Source organism: Mya arenaria, chromosome 5, assembly GCF_026914265.1.
Source record: "Mya arenaria isolate MELC-2E11 chromosome 5, ASM2691426v1".
In the NCBI taxonomy this organism is placed as follows: Eukaryota; Metazoa; Mollusca; class Bivalvia; order Myida; family Myidae; genus Mya; species Mya arenaria.
This window is the reverse complement of record NC_069126.1, coordinates 29,283,507-29,294,744: the sequence shown is the minus strand read 5'-3', so window position 1 is coordinate 29,294,744 and position 11,238 is coordinate 29,283,507. Positions and strand designations below refer to the sequence as shown.

Below are 11,238 nucleotides of genomic sequence, written 5' to 3'. Positions count from 1 at the left end.
ACTTGTGCATAAAGTAGCCTCCTCCTACTGGTTGTCACTCAAAGAGACACAAACTCAGTGGTGCTTAATCTGGTTTGAACATAACGTGACACCCGCATACTGGTTTTCAACTTAAGAGACACTAATAGGAACGTACTAGTCTTGAGCTGAACATAAAGTGACCTCCGCATACTGGTTGTCAACATAAGAGACACTTTTTGTTCCTAAGCTGAATAAATAATGAACTCCCCCTACCGATTGTCATAAGTATACACTTATAGGATCATATAAGCTTAAGCTGAGCACATAGCGACCTCTTCTTACTGGTTGTCGCCTTAAGAGACATTTATAGGGACGTTTTAGTCAGAGTTAAATATAAACCCCGGTAGTGGTCTCTGCATACTGGTTGTCGCCTAAGGAGACACTAATATTGACATTTTATATCTGAACTGAACATATTGTGAACTCCACCTACTGGTTCTCGCCTTAAAATACACTGATAGGGAAATTTTATTCCTGAGTTGAGCATATAGTGACCTATATCATCGACTGGTTGTCGCCTAGAGAGACAATAATAGGGACATTTTAGGCCTGAGTTGAACATAAATAAAGTGACCTCCGCCTACTGGTTATCGCCTTAAGAGACACTTATAAGGACATTTTAGGCCTGAGCTGTACTTAAAGTGACCTCCGCCTACTGGTTGTCGCCTTAAGATACATGATAAGGACGTACTAGTGTTGAGCTGAACATGTAATTGACCCCTACCAGAAGATTTTAGTGACAATTTATGCCTGAGCTGAGCATATAGTGACCTCCGTCTAAACGTTGTCGCCTAAGGAGACACTTATAGCGACGGGTTATGACTTAGCTGAGCATATAATTGCCTCCGCCTACTGGTTGTGGCGTTCAGAGACACTTTTATGGACTTATTAGGCTGAGTTGGACATATTGTGACCTCCGCTTACACAGGTTGTCATCTTAGGAGCCACTTGCATGGGTATTTTAGGCCTGAGCTGAACATGCAGTGACCACCGCCTACTGGTTTTCGCATAAGAAAACACATACATATAGATACTAAGGCAGAACTGAACAGACAGTGACCTCCGCCTACTGGTTGTCGATTTAATATACTTTTATATTATAATGTAAAGCGATACTTAGGGCCTGCTCTTAACATATTAGCCCTGAGATAAATATAAATTGATTTCCACGCACTGGTTGTTACCTTCGGATACCGTTTATAGCTGACCATAAATTGACCTCATTCTACAGGTTGTCGCCTTATAAGAAGACAAATTGGGACCTTCTGTGGCTCAGCTTAACGTATAATGACATCTGCCTACTGGTTGCCGCTTTAATAGGAATACACTATATCAGAGCTGATGACATAGTGACCTCCGGCTACTGGTTGTCGCCCTAGTAGACACATAGTAGGGATATACTAGCTCAGAGCTAAATACATATATGGTGACCTCCGGTTACTGGTTATCCATGGTAGACGGGTGAACAAGGTCGGAGCTGAATACATACTGACCTGCGGCTACTGGTCGGCCCTTGTAGACACATACGATGCACTAACAATACAAGAGCTGAATACATTGTAACCTCCGACTACTGGTTGTCGCCCAATGAGACACTTATGAAAATATACTAGAACAGAGCTGATCATAAACTGACTTCCACCATCTGGTTAGTGCTTAAGGAGACACAACAGAATATACTAGGCCTAAACTGAACATAAAGGGACCTCCGCCTTTGGTTCTCGCCTAAGGAGACAAATACAAGGTCAAAGCTGATTAACATAGTGACCTCCGGCTACCGGTTGTCGCACGAGTAGACACATAGTAGGGACATACAAGGTCAAAGGCGAATACATGGTGACCTCCGGCTACTGGTTGTCGCACTAGTAGACACATAATAGGGACATACTATGTCAGAGATGAATACATGGTGACCTCCAGCTACTGGTTGTCGCACTAGTAGACACATAGTAGGGACATACTAGGTTAGAGATGAATACATGGTCATCTTCGGCGACTGGTCGTCGCCCTTGTAGACACATAATGGGGGCATACTAGGGCAGAGACTAATGCATAGTGACCTCCGGATACTGGTTGTCAATCAAGTGACACATAGTAGGGACATACTAGGTCAGAGACTAATACATGGTGACCTCCGGATACTGGTTGTCCCTAATACACATCATATCTTCATACAAGGTCAGAGCTGAATACGTAGTAACCTCCGTCAACTGGTTGGCGCCTTAAAGACACTTATACGGACATACTAAGTCTTAGCTGAACAGTCAGTGACCTCCGTTTACGTTTGGAGATAATAAATAATAGGGACATGCGAGGCATCAACTCTACATATAGCGATCCCCGCCTATTAGTTTTTGCCTTGGGGGACACTATGCTATGCTGAATATATAGTAATCTTCGCCTACTGGTTGTCGCCTTAGTAAACACTTATAGGGACAAACAACCTTAACTGATCATATATAAAACTACGTCTTCTAGTTGACGGCTGAAGGGGGCAATGGATATAATAATAAGAATAAACTAGGCTTGAGCTGAACTAACATTAACTTGCGCCTACTTGTTTGCGCATAATGACACTAATCCATAAGTACTTTGCCTGATCTGAGCATATAGTGAGATCCGTTTTCTGGTTGTTGCCCTAGCAAGTACATATAAGGGACGAATGTAGTAAGCTTGAGCTAAAAAAAGTTGTGGTTGGCACAGATATCCCCCGTATCATTTATTATAACATATATAATAATTAAAGTGACGTGCTTTTCACAACCTCTATTTTTCTCCTAGATTATATGAACTAACGTGACTTCCATGCATTATTATATTGGATAAAAAGTTACATACGGGTAATGGTTGTCATTCTAGGCGACACTCTAGAGGTCACGGTGACACGGGTTGCGAAATAAAAGTTGTAAATGGCTTTTCTACGTTTAGCTATACAGCTACGGCTATATTCTAGTATGTCCTATATATACGTATGTACAAGTGACTGTACCGTTCATGCAATCCCATGGCGATAACGCTTCTATCTTTATTCCATTACACTTCATAAATCTGCGATGCGTAGCTTTTAAACACTACACAGTGAAAGGATGTAAACACTCCTCGAAAATGATTCATCCAAAAAATACTGAACATGCTTCGCACCCTCTCGAGTAACAGGGCAAGAACAGTAACTTTGACAAAATTCGAGTAGACATTTGCTACGTAGTTTTAAAGTTGAGTATAACCTTATCACAACACAGTTCGGCATCGCTTTTTCACAATAAAAATTAAATATTCATAGATACGCCCAAACTACACATACTGGATGTCGGATAGCAACGACCTCTAACAAACAGCGCAGTTACAGATAAGATACATCGTTTCCCGTTTTGTTTTATCACACACATCCGGATTAAGAGTTCAACGTTTCTTGGTTCCAAATGTGGAATTACAAGTGGTAAGTAGAAATAAAATGTTTTTAATTAACATATAATTATCAGTTATCAGTAAAACACACTCGGCAAGCTTGATAAGGCAAATTGATAGTACTTTCACTATCAAACGTATTGACAAAGTAAATTCTGTGACACCTATTTGAAATATTTCTTTGTTATCAGCAACCCATAATGACCGACAAATTTAAATGTTAAACGATATATGAATGGAAATAGCCACAAAATGTAGGTATGACTGTTGTGGTAAAATTCAATGTCATTATGGAAATAAGTTCTGGCTTCCATATCTTTAATGTAGATATTTATTGTTTTGATGTGTACTACACATTCAAGTTATGGCGTAACCCCCATACCAAAGTCAATCAGAATCAACTGACTACGAAGATCCAATTACAATTGACTCGGCAATCACATGACCGTGATGACGACGATTGATTTATATAGGTTCATCTTATAAACACATATAGTTGTATTATTTATGACATGTGTATGTTAATGGCATTTGCAAAACTAAGCATACGTTTGTATTGCATCAACAATGAATACAGTACATAACTGCTGTTCAAGTAATAAATATATGCATGCTCGCGGCGGTTTGAAAAATGGCCATACACTTTTTCATATTGCCTGGCAATATGAACTGTGTCAATGGTATAGAGAATATTTTCCACATATATCGTGTTTCTTTCCTCATATATCGTGGTAAGAAACACGATTTGTACGAAACGCGCCAGTTTCACGAACAAATACATTTAAGTTGTGAGTGCCTGTAAATATGTTTCAAGCTCAAAATCTGACCTAATATACTGCAAGTATAAAATTTATTATATCGTACATTTTCATTAAATGTGTATAAATTTTCACAAAACTTCTTTCTACAAAACAAACGTAAACTTTAATGATAGTCCCAACAATTCACATAATAATCAATCAAAATGCAAACACAAAAGAATGAAAAATGATTTACGACACAAGCAATTTGTTTTCTACAACCGATTGATCTTTGTTTTAGAAAGGAATAATACATTTTTCCGTACCTTATTAAGTGGTAAGTTAACAAGTGGAGCTTTCTTCCAATGTATGGTGTTGGTGGTCGAGAAGCACTAGGATTTGTGTATTTCGTATACAAGACAGTGAATTATATGTAGAATATATAGAACATTCATTGGTGGTTCTAAGCCTTAAGAAATATTCACTTTTCACAGCCACATCGAACTTGTTTACAATTGTGGTTTCATTTGCAAAAGTTGATTTATCAATGACGTATATTTGCTGTGAATAACACAGTTGCATTTTTGGTTTCATAATTGAACTAAGTAAAAGATTCATACTTCATACTTTAACTTAGTTCAATAATGTTCCAGGTAAAAACTCTGGATGGAACAGCCTTCAAACAGTTTTGAAAGGTAGTCAACTTGTATCTCATGATTTGATTAGATTTTGTGAGGACATCGTTGTTATCATTATTTAGACATAAATGTTATAACAGTTATCAAACTAGGTCAAGATCGCACCTTTGGCAGATTTTTTGCTGTTATCAAATCTGGGTACACTGTGATTATCAAAACATTTTTGTAAAAGCACTAGGCAAAAGGTCACTTGATTTTATTGTTTAAACGTATTTATTTCAGACAAGTAAACGAGCATGGCGACAGGACGGGGGTCACCTATAAAAGAAGAACAAGAATATTTCACACGAATACAAATAGCTCTCTTGGACTGTGGCATTGCAGTGCTTAAGGAGCTGTTTTTACAGGGAGTTCGTGCGAAGTCTCCGCCAGACTATCCAAATGGACACTGGACAGTGGATGAGTTTTTGCACGAGAACAAGAAACGCCTTTTGGTGTCACTTGACAAACATAAGGAAAACATTTTGTATCCCTACAGACGAGACACTGATCTAGAAGAATGGGATATATCATTGTATGTCATTGTTATTCATACAGCATGTTATACGACAAGTGAACATGGAATATTACGTCACGACATTGCTAACTTAGGGAGCCTTAGAAATAAGCTGTGTCATAAGCCGGATTACAGACTATCGGCTGCAGTTTATGATGCGTACCTAGGGCGCATTCGTGGTTCAATCAACCGGATATGTGAGTTTTTGAGCAATCAAACTTTAACACAATTCGTCAACAAAACATTAGATAAGTACGAGAGTTTGAAACATGCATATCCAAATGGCGTGTTGAACGAGTATGTGAAAAACATCGACACTGTTTCTGAAGGTAAGTTTATAAATACGGTACATAGATTAATTAAATTATCACTTTTTTTAAATTATGTGGCCGGTCTATTAGAGTACTACAAACATTTATATTTCATGATTAAGTTTATCATTTTCCCTCCCTAAAGGCCGGCCGCAGTGCAAAAGTTCATGTTTTATTTAGTTTTGTGGAACGATCTTTTTTAGCAGTTAAACATACATTCTTGGTGATATGTTTTGGAGTAATAAGGTGTTAAGCAAATTGTACAAAAGAGGATTTTACCCGATTTTGTTAAAGAAAGCATTCACATTCTGTTGGCAAAGTCTGTCAACATTATTACATTGTTTTTTGTGTCAAAATTCCCCAGATTTCCTAATCAACAATGTCTTGAGAGTTCTTGGTGATATATTTTCAAATAAGACATTTAATAAAAAGTAATGGAAAATAGTGGATAAAATTCATTTCCTGGTTATAAAAATGCAAATATCTTTTTTAAAATAGCTACAATCATCACAAAGTCTCATGACAATGTTAATGGTGTAGTTCTGATGAATTTGACATATTATGTATTGGGACATTTCCGGGGAAACGTAAATGCTCTTTGTTTGGAAATGTGATAAAATCTTCTTTTGTTAAAATTGCTCAACTCCTAATTATAGCTAAACATGTTGCAGCGGATATATGAATTCTTCTTGCTAAATATTAAACCTCAAAACTAAATAAAAATTGATTTTTTAAAACAATCTAGATTTTGGTCCTTCAAACGACGTTTGCTTTGTAGCCGGCCATTAAAAACCCAGTCATATTCGAACATATTGGTCAAGTCTGTCTACATAACATATCAATTGAAATATATCGATGTATTAATGCAAAAGATTTTTAAAAAATGGAAAAGAAAATCGTATACACAAAGGCAAATATTTGGACGGTTTTATTAAATAAGCGCTTCATCATATTTCAAAGCATTACATTGTAAATTTAGTCAAAATACAACTTATAAATGTTTAGGTTAAAACGTAAACAAATATTGATATCTCAAGTCAAGATAGTAAAGTGAAAGAAAAAGATGTTGAGATAGTGCACAGTTGGGATTTCAGAACAGTATATTTTCATATATATATATATATACATATATATATATATATGAAAATATACTGTTCTGAAATCCCAACTATATATATATATATATATATATATATATATATATATATACTATATATATATATATATTATATGTGTGTGTGTGTTTGTTTCGATTATGACTTAGCAATTGCTGGTGTTCTCATTTTAACCTTTCTCCTAATTTAAGTTAGCAGTTATTTAGTACAGTTTATTTACTCAATTAAAGTGACACCTGTATTCATAATCAATACATACACATGTATGACAAATATATATTATATATTAAACATTAATATTATTAAACATAACAAGTTTGTAACCCTGTATTTAATAACAGAAAGCGCAAAAATATTAAATGATTGGTGAATGCTAAAATATTTAAAAGAAATATCGTGTTTTATGCTCAGTTCTTTCAAATTAAACTCGGTATTACTCAATCAACAATGTCTTGTGTTTTATTAATGGTATTTTCAAATGAGAAAATTGTTCAGTTAAAAAGGGAAAAAGGTGAAATAAATTTCTGTCCGTGTAACGAAATATGCAGATTTCTTTCATGCTTTACGATGAAATATGGGGTTTAAACAGTGAAATAGCAACAGTGAAAATATCAATTTGATATTTTCACTGCAAAATAAGGAGTGAAAATATCAACTTTCAGAACTACTTGTAAATTCCTTTGTTGTTACATGTACTTGCCTTGATCAAAACAGACTATTGGACTTCAGTAAATTATGTCAAATAAATATATAATTGGAAATTAACAACTTACCGTTTATTACCGGTTATCCCGTTTATCAAACATTTCACTGATCTTTGAAGCTGAATGTTCGAACATTTGCTTTCATACCAAACAAATTACAGACAAAAATAACTGTTCGAACATAAATAAAATTTTATATCATCGTCCAAATGTATTTTGAACTGTTAACCGTTGTAGTACGTAAAATGAGCTTCCTGGAGAATTCACAGAACAATTTACAGATAGATCCGATATTTTTACCCCACCCACACCTTAAAATGTGTCCACAAACTAGCGTGGCATTTACTCTTTATCTGGAAAACAATCATTTTAAAGCGAAACAGACTGGTCTCTGCCAGTAAGATGACTGAATATTAACTTACTATAAAAACACGCGTACATGCAGTCTTAAACTAAGAAGAATGGTTAAAATCCAATGAGTATCCACATTTGTTTTGCTAACACATTTGACCTTCCAAATTTTCATTCTTAAAATAGCGGCGTAGTAATTTGGTTATGTATTTATGTGTTTCCATTATTTTTTGGAACAAATGCGCACTAATAATACTTCATTGTTTACTGTTCATAAAGCTTTGCAATAAAAAACGAGCGAATATTAAGCTATAAGAATGAATAGCAGAGAACTTTTTCTCAGCAAACCGAAAGTAGAAAAGTTGACAGCTATAATTATGCATAAGGGGTGCCCCACGGGTAGCGGTGTAAAGCCCACCCTTTTCAAAAAAGGGGGTAATTCAGAAATAAATTAAAAAACCCAAATAAAACTCCGAAAATAAGCATAAAAGAAACAGAAAATGTGTTTATTTCAGTGTAAGATCGTATTTAATTTCACTCGTGATCATAAAAAAACTACATTTTCACTCGTGGCTTCGCCACTCGTGAAAATATGTTTTTCTATGACACTCGTGAAATAAAATACGATCTTACACTGAAATAAACATATATCCTGTATATCTTTAATCGAATAAAAAAATTACACAAACACATTTTCATTTTGTACAAACACTTTTCCAAAACCTGACTTCGTAAAATTTGCCGAATTTCTTATACATGCTACTGAGAATTAATGTATTATGCTTGCTAAGTATTGAACATAGGAACTTTTTGAATAATGAACATTTGAAACGTTTTATGTGTTGGTCTTTGAAACCAAATTTTGTACTTGCAAGAACCTTAAGCAAGTTTTATTACTGTGGTGTGTATTGTTGTATCACATGCGAAGATATATAGGAATTACTTTGTCCAGTGGCGTCTTCAACTATTAATAATTGCGAAATTCTAGTTTGAAGGATCGGCGATAAGTCACTTGTGGTAACACTTCAATGCCAAATTTCTTATCTTCAATTGATTTATGAAGTATTCAATTTTTAGGCGACCTAGCAGTAGCAGGGGCTTTGGAGCAAATACAGCAACTTATCAATGATACTGAAATCCAGATTGTAATTCCAGGTAAAGCTCTTGATTAATTTCATAATAAAGGGAGGCTTCATGACAGTTAACATCAATTAATATTTCATTTTTTTATGGTATTTTTGTTAGAAAAACTTTTTAAAAAATGACATGTTACCTATCATTTCTTAGGAATCTATAATAATGTTCTACATTGCACCTTTAATATCCTTCTTGAATACATAAATGTTTCGTTAATTGTCAAAAAAATATATATATATTTTATAAATGGCCTTTAAGACTGCTAAGAACAATATTAGGTACTTTGGTACAATCAGTTTTGCTGAGTGATTCATTTTGCTTGCTATTGTAAGTGTAATATACATGTATCGACTGTAGAGACTTATGAAGGATGCCTCAAACATCATCTTGAACTAAATACTGATGTTATCATCATAAATAACTGGTTGTAAATTGTCGATTGGGCCCTTGTCTTGTGCCCCTAAACAGGGATTATTTTTGAATTTTCGACTACTTGGTTTGTCCCTGTATATTTCATTCTGTTGCTGCACATCGAAAAGGTTAATGGCAGAGACATAACAAATCAGATTCGCAACTTGTACAAAATTTCAAGAATACCTGTTACAAAATAGTTGCTACAGAATAGGCTGACTTCTGGAGAAGATTGAATCACTTTGAACAAGAAGAGCAGTATGTTAAAAAGAGAGCTTTATTTAGTATCGTGTAAATTGGTCCAGTTTGTGATTGATTTATTTTGAATACTTTGTTATTTTTTCGGATAATTGTGAGATTGTGTTATTGGAAACCAGTTTTATTCCCATGCTAAGTCATGGTAGAAGTTGCCTTAATGCTTATTCAAGTAAAGACTTGGTTTCTGTAAGTAATCTCTCAGACTGACGGATAACAATTTTGTTTTGTTTTTGATATGTTGAATGCTAAATTTTGCTACCCGTGTTTGCGTTACATTTGTGTTTTGTATGGTTAATTGAAGGTGCCTGATAAGCCATAAACATAGCTTTAATAATGTCATTAGCAAACACGTACGTCAAGTATTATAACATGGCATTGTTGTTCTTGTCTATTCATATGTTAACGTCTGCGTTCTTTGCTCTACAATATGAAATAGAGGAGCATTGAAAACCTATTGTCTCGGCAAAATGGGGGACCCCCACGATTATTTAAAATCACTTTTGTTTGCTACTCTCAAAACATGCGAGTGCATACTTGTTTAGATAAATAAAACACTTGACGACATATCGTGTTTCGCTATTTGACAGTAACAATATTCCTAATTTGTAACTTTGAAGTTGTTTTATAGACATTCACGTGGAACGTAATGAAATAAAAATAGACATTTAGAAGATATGCAACATACAAAGGATTCGCTTTTCAGTGATCGACGTGTTGCTGTTATTTAGACATTACAACCAAGACGATGAGGAGAAAGTTTCGAATTACCTAAGAGAAACCTTTGACACTGCATTACAACAAAGTACTTTGCACGAAGGCGCTTTACATGGTATGTATGTTATAATCTAAGTCAAAACATAGTTCATACGTGTTTTCAATGCATAGATATATGTTCGTTTGGGTAAAAATATATTGATACGCAAAAAACTATTTTGTGTGTCATGTTCGCAAGTTATCAAAGTTGCATTTAACTTGAATGCCGTATCTGATAGTTTGTTATGTTTAATCGACCGCTATATTGAAAACATCGCAAGGTAAGTAGTATACAACTGAGTGTGAAACATCATACAACCAGTTGCAGATTCAGACCAAAAAGAGCGAGATGAGCAAGGAAACACAAATAGAAATGTGGACGATAAAGTCGTACATATAGTTCAAGAACTGTTCAGAGGTATGTAACTTGTGATGTTATTTTCTGCGGAAAATACGCATTTTAAATATAAAGAACATATACTAAACCATTTATTTTAAGCTTTTAAAAAATAAATACTGATTATCTAACTGTTGCATGCGATTATTATTTGATTACTTAATTTACATTTATAGTACGATATCATTTTAGAAAAAAGACAAGTGGTTTATGTCAAGCAAAGTTGTGTCACTCTTGGACTTCAAGTACCTGATATTGGATCTGCAATAACTCTAATTGAAGACATCATATCTGGAAAGATGTATTCATTATTTGCACCTCTAGAGGAAACGATGAGGACTCTGAAAGGACACGAGTTGTTTGACATCAACGTGACAATGGAAAGAAAAACTAGCTATACTTTTCTGAATGAGATTGGTAAGATTCTCATAATGACAATAT

General features: G+C 34.7%; 1 long non-coding RNA gene across 1 annotated transcript; it reads left to right on the top strand.

Moving 5' to 3' along the window:
* The first annotated feature begins 5,578 nt into the window (after positions 1-5,578).
* On the top strand, positions 5,579-10,476 carry LOC128234156 (uncharacterized). Its single transcript, XR_008260892.1, has 3 exons — positions 5,579-5,689; positions 8,919-8,996; positions 10,351-10,476. It is a non-coding gene; the product is annotated as an uncharacterized LOC128234156 (long non-coding RNA).
* Positions 10,477-11,238: the final 762 nt, after the last annotated feature.